The sequence below is a fragment of the Perognathus longimembris genome, chromosome 28, assembly GCF_023159225.1.
Source record: "Perognathus longimembris pacificus isolate PPM17 chromosome 28, ASM2315922v1, whole genome shotgun sequence".
In the NCBI taxonomy this organism is placed as follows: Eukaryota; Metazoa; Chordata; class Mammalia; order Rodentia; family Heteromyidae; genus Perognathus; species Perognathus longimembris.
In genome coordinates, this window is record NC_063188.1 from 6,043,744 (window position 1) to 6,056,871 (window position 13,128).

Genomic DNA, 13,128 nt, shown 5'->3' on the forward strand with positions numbered 1-13,128 from the left:
GTAGACATTAAATTAGAAATCAGTTGCAGGTTCTCCACAAAAATGCTCCTCTCCTTTTCAGACTCAGTACTGTTTTGGTTCCTCTTCTTTCTGCACCAATTTTGTCTGAAGTCTGTTGTGAAATGACTTCCCCAGTGGGCTCACTGGTCAGCTTCTTCAGCTGCTTGATGAATGACAACGAAGGACCCTTTGCCCATTAAACAAATCCTTTCACTAAGCTAAATGGAAGAACGCACTCAGTGGTTCAGGGCTGCAATGAAAGTAGGAAGCAGGCCTTCAATTTTCATCGGAAATAAATCAATACATGAATCAGAGCAATGCAGCCTAGGGACCAGAGTGGGAAGCTTTTTTAGAACTGTCACTTTAAAAATATGTTCCCTCCTGCCTTGAGGCTCTCTCAGTGGGCAGATTTTAAAATAGAAACAAGTAACTTTAATTAGGCTCTAATTAGCCCCACAAGTTTGGTGAGCAAGGATAGTTTATTTTAGAAAAAAAATATAATAACAGACGGAGGATTTTCCAGGCACCACAACTTTAATTACAATCCCAAACACCTCAAGCATGCTTAGTGGGCCAATTAAATCAGCAGGGCAATGGCAAAGCTAATGTGCTATCCTAGACCTAGGCTATGATGATGCTTTCTATTTCGGTTTGTTTCCAAAGTAATTTGAGAAGCAGATAACTTACAATGCTTACTTAAACAGAAGGAGGGAGGCCTTTACTTACACTGTTGATAATGCACAGTTAACTGGGATCTCAAAGATGAGGATTGTCTAGATCAGTGTTGCTCACCTACAAGACAGGCAGTTTTCCCTGGTCTTCCAAGCCATGTCTTAAGATGTAGTTCTTTGTTTTTTTTTTTTCCTCTCTCACTTCCTTCTGAGCATTCATAAGTCAATACTAGCATAATGTTAGTGTGACTTCATCCTCATTTCAACAAATAAAATTAAATGTGGTGATGAATCCTAGCTATACAGTCAGAGGACTGCCTTGGGCCAAATTACATGACTGAATCCAAAAATAGTTAAAAATAAAAAGGTCTAAGAGTGTGACTCTGCTGGTAGAGTGCCTGTCTAGTAAGAGCAAGGCCAAATTCAGTAACCCAGTCATGCAAGACAGAAAAGCAAAGGAAGAAGAGACGGGAAGGGTGGGAAGGGTGAGGCTTTACATTTTCCTGATCATATTTGGGAGAAAAGCAGGGTATATACAAATGTCCAAACTGGAAATATAAACCTTACTAGAAGGTGAAGATGTCTATAAGAATATGGGAATGCTTTCCTTCTCATTCAGGAGAAATAGAAATTTCATAGCCAATGAATGGCCAGGGTATCCCCTGCCCATATTAGTATATGTGGTGAGTGCTCTACAAGCAAAGGCCTTTGACTATGATACTGTATGTCAGGATAGTATTCTGGTTCCCTCCTTTTGTTTCTTTATTGTTATATTTAAAATAGTACTCCAGCAAGGTAATATTCTCATTCTGAATGACTAATCTGATGGGACTCGCATCACAATCAATATGTGGGTGTCCTCATATGCATGTGCCAGTGTACACTGAACACATTGAATGACTCTTTTTTTTTCTTATTTTCTAAATCATTGTATATTTATCTAATTTTTCATTCCTTCTTTAGCAAACAGTGAGTTAGGTGCCAAGTTCATGTCTGGCACTAGGATTTCTTCTGAAGGCATGAAAAGGAATAAAGCTTGATTCCTCTATTTGATGTGTATACTTCCCAGCAAGAATGGTAGGAGAGAGCATCACAAAAGAAGATGAGAATGAAAATCTGCACAGAGAGAAAAGTAGGATCTTTCTCACCAAATGTGCAGCTGGGGTCACACTAAGAGCAGTAGCAGGAGTATTTCTACAAAGGAGTGCTCTCTACCCTCCTTAGATGGAGCTGGTTAGTATTCCAAAGAGAGAAGCCCTAAAGGTCAAGGGCATTAGTGCAAAGCATTTGTTAAGGAAACTTCCCAGTGATTGCAGCTTTTCTCTCAGATAGACAGCAAAAGAAAAAGGGATTTGTTGTAGGTATGTCTGCAATAAGATCTTGAGGATGCATTTCATGAGTTCCAGGAACTGTGGATCAATACCAGAGCTAGTTTCTTTCAGTATTTTCAGCAACAACTTGGACATCTTCATTCTTGACTGAGAGTATCGAAGGGAAGGATCAGGTCTGCTGAAAGGAAATTGAACTTAGCTGTGTCATAGAACAATCAAGGCACTCTGTGATTAGGTTGGGGACAAAGAGACAGATACCTGGGAAAGTGTACAGTGGCACTGGCCAAATATTAAAGCTCTGAAAATTAGCAATCCAATTTCATGAAGAAGCAAGCCAGAACTTTTGAAGACAGTGAGGTATGTGATGTTTCATTTGATCTTGGCCATATAGTGAATTGTAGGGTCTGGGATCTTGTCTTCATGATAGAGGAAGGGAAGTCCCACCCCCAAGTAATACATGTGCTTGAATCCCTGGAGACAGGGATGGGCATTTATAACCTATAGGTTACTGAACCTGTCAGTCCAGTGCCTGGGACTGGGAGCTTCCTGTGACCATGCCCCCTGACTTGGACCTGTTTAGGTACAGATCAGCTCAAGCTCCATTAAGCCATGCCACTTGTCTCCATGTTCGCATCCTGTGTCCTGTCTCCTGGTTTGTCTCAGTTCACCATGGCATCCCACTTCAGTTCTCCATTGGAGCTTTATTGGTTTGTTGATATTGTTTTTGTTCCTTCTTCCCTCTCTGGCCTGTTTCCTGACAGTGTTAAGTGTATTTATGGGCTTCAGGCCTTTGTAACAACTGGCTGCTTGCAGACTGCTAATGCTCTAGTAAAGACTCCAAGATTCGATCTTTCAAAATGTGGCTTATCTGAGAACTTGCCTTACAATAAAATCAACTAATTAAAACAACTTTTGGATAAACAGAAAAAGGTAACTTTTTCCTATTTTCAAATCATAAAAGGAAAATGTTCCAAGATCAGTGACCTCATCATCTCATTTATTGTGACCCATGCTTGTCAGTCCTCTCTCCTCCCTACAGAAAGAATGTCAGCCTCAAAATGATATCCATCTGCTTTTTCATATTCCTTTCAGAGTTAAAGGTCTCCACCAGAAGACTCTGTCTCCTGCATTCTTTGACTACCCACTTTATTCCATCTGGTATCAGACAATCATAAAATTGATAGTAACAGCTCAGCTCAGTGGCTCAAACCTGTCATCTGAGTTACTTGGGAGGAAGAGACTAAGGGATCACAGTTCAAGACCATCCTAGGTAAAAAGTCTCTGAGAACCATCTATACTAATGAAATGCATGCCTGCCTGTCACCTCCATGTATGCAGGTTTGGGCCATCCTAGGCATAAAACAAGACATTACCTCAGGAAATGGCTAACTAAAAAAGTGGTAACAGAGTATCTCAAGTGGTAGAGAGTCTGCCTAGAAATACTAAAGTCCTGAGTTCAAACCCCTGTACTGACAAAATGGTTTCTAATAATAATGAACATCTGTAGAAAATAGGATAATGAAACATATTAAAATTATTTTAAAAAGAATGAGAGCATAAATAAGAACAATAGAGTGAGTGAATTTGATTAAAGTACATTATGTGCATTATGAAAATATCAGTGAAATCCCTGTGTACAATTAACATGTGCTAATAAAATTTAAAAGGAAAGAACAGCAGGAGTGTAGAGATGAATTTTAAAAAGCTGCAAATAGAAATGACCTGAGCCATGTGTAGAAACAATTCTCACAATTCTGCTTTAGCATTATCTAACCATAAGCTATAGTCTTCATTCCAATGACAATGTATTAGAAAGTTCACATTTCCTTGAATTATGTTCTCCTGGAGAGTTAGATAACAGGGACATGAGCTTCATTTCTTATACCATTCTGGCACAATAGTTTAATACAATGTAGATTAAGATGCAAGCAACTATCAACCACATAGAAAGTGATCTTGCTTCACAGTCCAGTCAGACTATTCCCATCTTCTTTCGTATATTTTGCCTCTCCACAATAAGACAGATACACTCATGTTGCTATGTAACTACTGCAGTATTTGATTCTTTCATAACATCATAGATGCTTTGGTCAATTTGGGTTGATTTAACCAAGTACAGTGTGGGTAGCTTAACAACACTTATTTATTTATTTATTTGTTTATTTTAAAATTCTGGAAGCCCAATGTAAGGTATAAATACATTCTGTGTTTCATGATGCATTTTCATTGCTTCTTACAAATGCATGCTTCTCATCACAAGGGTGCTGCCTTTATAAACTCATTATAAATGTTCATTGTCAAGTATCATCACATTGTGGATTAACCTTTTAATGCATACATCTAGGAATGTACAAATAATGAATTTATAGCAATGAAAAACTTAAGCATAAGACTATTTGTTAATATTTTTCTGATGTGTTCCACATTGACCATAAACAATTAAACTCATTTATTTGTAATAAGGACTCAAACACAGTAATACTAGATTCACAGATACCAAAGCTATATAGTAGTTTATTTCCAGGAACCTTCTATGATGTTGCTTGTAGATTCCTATACCCCTCCACATCTAGTCTAATAGAGCAAGGGAGATTAGATTTAATTTACTTCTGTCATCTCAGACCTATTCTAAAATTTATTTGAACTATCCCTTTGGATAATTCTTTCTCTCCATTGATGACTCAGTTTAATGAGACTGTCTTTTGGTGTCAGTCTGTTTTCAAATATGGCATTTTCCTAGTCCTTAGGGCTTCTGTACCAAAATAGAAGGCTTACAAACAGCAAATGTTTTTTTCTTGACATTCTGGAAGCTGTGTAATCTAAGACCTGGTGTTTTGAGATGGCCTGTTCCATATAAACATCATCTTCCTACTGTGTTCTCACATGGTTGTAGCTGTTAAAGTTCTTGAGGTCTTTTATATAACTGAGAAAGAACACATTAGTTAGGACTGGGACTATCAACAGAATCCTGACCTGGCAAACAAGAGGAGACAGGGTACAAAGTAGACAACATTGTTTCTAAAGATGTTCCAGCAAGAAACAAAACATCGAACTCAGCCCCACCCTCTTCTAGTTTCTCAAGTTCCCATAACCTTCTCATAACTCTGGGAAGCAGAGTTTTTCAGAAGAGTCCTAATTGAGAATTAATAATTAGTCAAGATGCTGGGGGATCTGATTAATAAAAACATCACCTCGTAAATACCTAATTGTAATAAGTGCACAAAGCATAGCCCTGGATATACAAACACCAAGATGCAGCCATCTGAGGACAGAACAACAAAAGCTTTCAAATTTTTAAATTTGCCTTCTGAGTAAAATTCTTCCCACTCACTCTTTGTTGTCCACACTATTTTTCTGAGGAGGCAATAGTGACAGCATGAAGCTGCAAACACTAGCAGGCACTACCTTTTACACTGCTACAACATTACAGATCTCTGCTGAGTGTGGAGCCATGACCAGATTAGGTTGTCTCCATGGCAAACAGCAGAAGAAATTTGTATCAATAGCATTAATCTTGCTCATGGGGGCTTTACACTCCTGATTTAGTCATTCCCAGAGAATCCATCTACTAATAGCACCAAAATGAGAGGTAGATTTCAGCATATGATTTGAAGGGACACAAACATCCAAAGCATAGCAGGCATCTATAGTGAAGATGCAGCATGAATGATCTTAGGGAGCCAAAGAGGGAGGACTCCTTAAAGGGAAGTGGATATTTTCATTCCCTTTAGCTTTTGCTGATGCCTGGTGCTAATTGGTTGGAAATGATTATAACCTAGAATTGATGGTTGCTTAATTATGGTTTTAGACATGAATATATATTTCCCACTGCAGGAGACACAGTGCTCTAAACTAATTGTTCACTGTTCAAAGACTCCTCCCCTGGCTGCCTCTTTATTTTGGCTCCAGTTTACTGGAGGACACATTAATGCACTCACTTCACCTATACACCCTCACAATGTACTGTGGTAATCCTAGATCACATTCACATGTTAGGCAAAATCTTGGCTTTAAAGAGTCGTGTACCAATCTCTGTGGGTACATTTGCACCACTATTCCTTGCCTGGGGAAGAAGTGGCATGGTCTCCTCCTAGAGAATGCTTAAAGATTCCTTTTAGAAAACTCAAGGTAAGTATGGTATTATGCATGGGCTATTCATTTTTTCTACAGTACACCCTCTTGTGAATGTAGAGTGCCTTGCTTCATGGACAAAATCTCTTCCATCTAAACATTTGTACATCTCACTGCCAAGTCTTTGTTTGAAAATTTATTTCATTTCCTTTGTACTCAACCCCAAATATAACTTAGAGAAAGCAATGTTTGTTCTAGCAAGTATTAGCCCTTCTCCAGAAGCCTACCAACAATAAAGCAATGGCATTCATGAAAGCAGATGTCTCTCTCAAAATATTTCACAGAATCTGTTATACTATATTTTTATTTTCATAAGATACATGTCTTGTCCTTTACCAAATACAGAAGTACACAAATACACAGAGCAGGCACAATTCCTGCTCCCTGCCCAAAATACAGAGATTTTAGAGAGATGTAGGAGAATACCCCTAAATTTCTCTATAGTCAAGGAAGTACCACATCATGTTTGGTTCCTAGGATTTAGTGCTTAGAAAAATCATTTTTATTTTATTGCCATTGTAAAGATGATGTACAAAGCAGATACAGTTACATAAGTCAGGTAATGGGTACATTTCTTTTGAGCAGTATCATCTCTACCCTCATTTTCTCCCAATTAGAAAAATCATTTGATAAAGTATAGCACATTTGATCTAAAATTGGCCTTAGAGATTTTCTATGCCTGAGATCATCATTATAATCACTCACCCTCCAAGGACTCACCCATTCTCTAGCTTCAAGTTCAGATTTTCTGAATCAGCACAGAGCATATGGACACTGGATACAGTATGTCATGGTTTTGAAACTTCATACAATTATGGTAGTAGTTCAGAGGACTATGTTTGGGAATCATTGAGATAGTCCAGGAGTGTCCATTTTTGCTTAAATTCAAGAACTCTTTAATAAATAAAGAAAAGAAACTTTCTACCTTTCTTGGATGACTTGAGTGAGTTCTTATGTGCACCAAAAGTCACAAATTTTATTTTTTATTTATTTATTTTTTTTGGCCAGTCCTGGGCCTTGGACTTAGGGCCCGAGCACCGTCCCTGGCTTCTTCCCGCTCAAGGCTAGCACTCTGCCACTTGAGCCACAGCGCCGCTTCTGGCAGTTTTCTGTATATGTGGTGCTGGGGAATCGAACCTAGGGCCTCGTGTATCCGAGGCAGGCACTCTTGCCACTAGGCTATATCCCCAGTCCCCAAAAGTCACAAATTTTGAGACTGAATACTCATCACAAATTTCTACCTAATACCTAAAAACGGTAACACATTCCAGAGGTCCATCAATAAGCTGTGAAAGCATAGCAATACTATTCAGCAATGTAGATTAACTTCTTTTATACCAGAAATGATTGAAATGAAATGGATAGATATTATATTGAACAAACTAGTTAGAAAAAAGCATATACTGATTGACTCAATTTATATCAAATTCAAAAATAGGTGTTATGAACCTATTGTGACCCAGGATGGAATATTGGCTACCTCCCTGGTAGCAGATTGAAGGGTATGGAAGTGAGATGGCTTTGGAGTTTCACCCCAGAGGAAATAGCAGGGAACATTTGGAGTAATTGAAATTTTCTTATTCTTGGTTTAGGTGGTGTTAATAGGTTATATTTATTTTCAAAATATTTACTGAGGTACTGTGTATATATAATGGATGGTAGAATTATACCTGGGGTGTATAAGACTCTAAGTTCTATCCCCAGCTCTTTAAATATTCTTGAGTATCCACAAAAGATTTATAGGTTTACTATATGCCACAATAGTGGTTGTGAAGCCAACAAACTACTATCAAGCCCAGAGGAAACTTGAGTGAGCATAGCAGCAAAAGTTGTAATGCTCTGACTGAAAATAAAGTGTAAAGGACTTTCTGTAGGTTTCCTGTGACATCATATATAATTCACAAAGTGAATACTACAGATTCAGACAGTCTTCTTCACTGCTCACATGAAGATACTGACTTCGAGGAAAAGAGTGTCTCAAAAGGAGAAAATGCAGAGCCAGGAGTGAAAATGAACCCAACCAAAGTAACCAAATCAAAGCCCAAAGAAACCAAATCAAAGCCCATTATACATAAAATGAAAAAGATCACTGTTGTCACTGTGACCTGAAATAATGCAAACTAGAAGCAAAGAAGGCCAGGTCAGAACGTTTGCTTCTCTGTTTCTTTTCATTCCTTGGATCACTTTCATCCTCCTGCAATTGCACTTGCACCAAAATAAAGCCTTATTTGTTCAATCTCCACTAACAGGGTACTGATGACCATTTGGAAGTTACTTATAACTCAGCAAACCTTTTCTTTAAAGATTGGATAAATTATCAGTAGAAACCCAATTAAAGGCAGTATGCTTGCAATACTTAAAAAAAAATAAGCAGATTTGAAGCAACCGTAAGTATGTTAGAAAGGCTTGGGCAGGAAAAATTCTGATTCATTCTTCAAATCCAGGTTCAAATACTGCCCAGTTTCTGTGGTTATCATTGACCCACCAGACATAACAAACTTCTCTCTCACCCTCATCAATTGGAATCTATCTCTATTGAAACATTTCTCTAATTGTGTAATTATTTGTTTGAAGCTTGACCTACCCATCTGTTTTGCAAGTTTGGGAAAGCTTGATCTGGTCAGGGAATAGGGGAATAGCTATCTGGGAGTGACTGCAACCAAGAGCATATTTGGAAGTACAGACAAGAGCTTGGAATAAGATTTAAGATAAACTTCAAAATCTACTTCTCAAAGTTCTTCATTTGCAAAGGCAACACAACATAGCATAGTGACAGAAAATATCAAACAGGGGCTGGGAATATGGCCTAGTGGTAAAGTGCTTGCCTGGCATAAATGAAGCCCTGGGTTCCATTCCTCAGCACCACATATATAAAAAACGGCCAGATGTGGCACTGTGGCTCAAGAGGTAGAGTGCTAGCCTTGAGCAAAAAGAAGCCAGGCACAGTGCTCAGGCCCTGAGTTCAAGACCCAGGACTGGCAAAAAAGAAAGAAAGAAAGAAAGAAAGAAAGAAAGAAAGAAAGAAAATATCAAACAGAACCTACTGGCTAGACTGTGGGTCAGGGGGGAGGAAAGAGGGGGATAGGACTATTACTGAAGTAGTAAAGATCCACAGCCATACTAGTTAAAACCCTGTCTGACTTTGTCATGTAACAAATTGAAATATTTTGAATCAAGGAAATGGAATGATTTGATGTCCATTTGAAAAGATTATCTTTAGCTGCAGTATGAATTGTGATATAAAGGGAAAGGGTCACTCAGGGTTTGAAATACTGTGTAGGGAAACAGTAATGTGGACTCTTCTAATAATTTAGGATGGTAATTTAGAAGTTGAAATAGCTAGAGATACATTTCTGATTTGGATGACATAGGTGACTGCTATAATTTTAACTTGCTTAGAATTTTTTTGCATTATACATGTACAAGCCAAATATTAGTTTAATTAAAAATTTTAAGTGATGAATCATGACTGATATTTATCTTTGTCACTACTTCACTATTTAGTGGCAAGCTTATCTACCTAAGGGCAGAATCCATCTCTAACCTGATCTCCTCTTTCAGAAGATCACATCCTAAACTTCAGTTCCCTGCCATGAGATCATATTCTATACTCTCTATATTCTCAGTATTTTCCTATGGTGATGTTGTTCAATTTGCACCTGGATTTCATTGTGCTTCATACTGGATAGATCTACAAAAGTTGTCTTCAAGGAGTTTTGATGAAGTGGAAAAAATTGTTTTTATGAGTTTATCCACTTATTACATCTATAAATATATTTGCAGCATCAATATGTAATCTATCCAAAGAATAATAATGCTCAGAAACTATGTTGAGACTCTCAACCCCCAGTGCTAGTGATTTCATTCTTAGTTTCCTTCATTTCCCACATATCTGTCACAAAATTCTCAACAAAATTTATGATTAAGTCTTTTGAATACACACCTTGTATGGCTAACATCCTCTATTTCTGACATAACAACTCAGATTAATGCAAAATGTGGTGCTGCAGAGAAATATGACATCAAAGCAAGTGCATAGAGATAAATTCCATAATATGTTCATTATATATTAGCATGGCACGTGTTTATTCCATGTAGAGGAGCTGAGTCTCTAAGGAAGCAATTTCCCTCAGAGTTTTCAGATGTAGAAACAACTGAGCCATTTCTATGACTTTCCCATAGTCAAGATATATACAGGTTTCACAATACACTATTGACAAAGCTTTGGAGACTGTGGTCTGCTTGACAATCTTAAAACCTTTCCAAAAATTAAGAGGAACACTCCAAGTCAAGATTGCATATCAACATATTCTGACAGTGCTCATTGGGGCTCATTGTCACGCCCATTGATTTGTTTCTGTTTCTAAGCTGTTAAGATACAACATAGTATCCTGATTCAGTATACACAATTTTGAAAAATGTCTTCCATTTTACTTAAAAGGTAAGTGTAACTAATAAGTTTCAGTCGAGGATTGGGAAATCAGAAAATAGAATGGTGAACAAAAAGAAATGTGACATCTTCCTGAAGTGTATTGGTCAGCAGTCTCTATAGAAATGAAACTAATGGAACTAATAGAACTGAAAGGATTTGGATAGGTAACAGTCATTTAGCTAATGGATGTGTGTGTGTGTGTGTGTGTGTGTGTGTGTGTGTGTGTGTGTACCTGCTTGTTATGCTGGAAAGCCCAAGTAGAGTTTCAGTTTGAGTTCAGAGGTTTAACAGACAAAAGACCTGATGGCAGAAGGACAAATCCAAGTCCAAACTGAAAGGGAAGAAACAAATATTGCAGCTCAAAGATATTTAGACAGAGAGAGTAAATTATTGTTTACTCAGCCTTTTGTTGTGTTGAAAACTTTAGTGAATTGGATGCTGCCCACCTACATTGGCCAGGACAATGTATTTTATTGTCTAGTAATTCAAAGATTACTTCCATCCAGTATGAGCATGATTGACACACACAAAATGAGGAAATATCTGAGTACCTTATGGCCCAGTCTAGTTAACAAATAAACTTTGCTATTACATGGACCATCCTTTAGGTCTAGAGGAGTCAATTGGACTTTTTAAGTACTCTTTGATAAGGATTGGTTGTTAACCTCATGATAGACAATAAAAATTAATAAAGAATGTATTTTTGTTTTCCATATATTGTTATTGATGTCAATTAGTTTGGGCAAGTGAGTTTAATTATGACATGTTCATATAGGCATACAATATAATATGAACAGATGCACCCTCTTTGTCACTTTCCCTCATCTCTGCTTTCCTTTTCAAAAACCATTCTGTAATAAGGTAAATGCTTGTTTCTCACTGAATTGATTTAGCCAGTTTATGCATGGGACACACAATCAGGTGCTGAGGTGGTATATTGTCTAAACAAACTGTTAGTATCAACAGCTACCATTTATCTAGCACTTTTAATATCCTGGATATCTTTTCTTATTTGATCCTCACAACACCCTTAGAATGTTGTTTATCACTGTTATGGTCGTTGTTGTTATATCCATTAATACATGTGAATCCTGAGGTTTGTTGAGGTAAGGTGACTTTCTCAAGTTAAATTAAGGTTAGCTAAGTGAGGGAGCTACAATTTGATTAAAGGACTGTATGACTCCAAACTTTCTTAACCAGTATGAATATGGCCTTCTACCAAGAAAATTTTGCTTTGAAAATTTTCTAAATTATAATCAATTAAATTCCACAGCCTAATAAGGATGACAGATACCTCAAGGCAACTATATTATCAGACTGTGGTTGAATGATACTGTGTAGCTGATACCAATATAAAGAAGTAACAAATACCCAGAATTTTTTAAAAGCCAATTTTATTGCGACTGATATAGTTCAGTGATTTCTTAACCTGCTCTAGAATTTCAAATTCCTTTCAGCATGCCTACTTATGCTAAAGTTGACAATTCAATGTCACTCAGTTTCTGAGTGAATCTTTATACGGAGGAAAGACAACATACCTGTCACTCCCTTAACCAACTTTCTGTAGACTCTTATCTCTTTCCTAGTGTTGACTTCTGCACTCCTGAGTTTCTCCTTCTACCCAATTAATTATTAGAAATCTCCAATGAGCTTAATTTTCCAAAAGCATATTTCTCCCTATTCCATGATCTTTGGTCCTATCTTAATGAATTGGTCCCCAAGGACTGATGGCCTGTCCTAACTACTGCTCAGGGCTCGTGAGCAGAGTGCTCTCTGCTTGGCACTTTGCTCTGTATTTAACATCCTAGAAGCTACAGAGACAGCAAGGTTTAATGATTTCACATTCAGGCATCTTGCTGCTCTATTTCATTTGTCTTATAAAACCCAAACTACATCCTCTTGAACACTGTAGTATTGCTATAGCAGAGGTAATTGAGATTTTGTTTCACACTTTTTGATTTCCTTTTGCGTTTGATATCTATACTATGTAATTTCTCTACATTTTGTCCCATTGTAAAGGACAAATCACCTATTAAGTTTCAGGTTTTTTTCTGCTTTTATATTTGATTCGTGATTTAATTTTTTGGTACAGTAAAACCAAAGACTAAACATGTGTAGCAATAAAAGCATTTAAGGATTAAAGGATACAGTATTGAAAAAGAGCTAGGGATTATTTCCATCAAGATAGATATTATTACACAGTCAAACTGAGACAAAGGTAGGTGACTCATGGAAAGTTACTGTGCAGATATTCCTCCTGAAGAGATTAAAATATGATGAGAAAGTGCCTCACTATAACAATCCAGGACCCTTGCCTGGGCTTTGTGAATTGGTATTTTTTCCTCTCATAATCATCCCTGATGAGGTAAATACTTGAGAAAACCACATACACTGCTTATTAAATTGTAACCCATTTGTACAACTGCTGAAAGATCTATATCTATCTATCTATCCATCTATCTATATCTCTATATCTACACACACACACACACACACACACATATATATATAGAGAGCCAATGCAAAGTGGAGTAGTGAAGATCTTCTCGCAACTAAATATGGA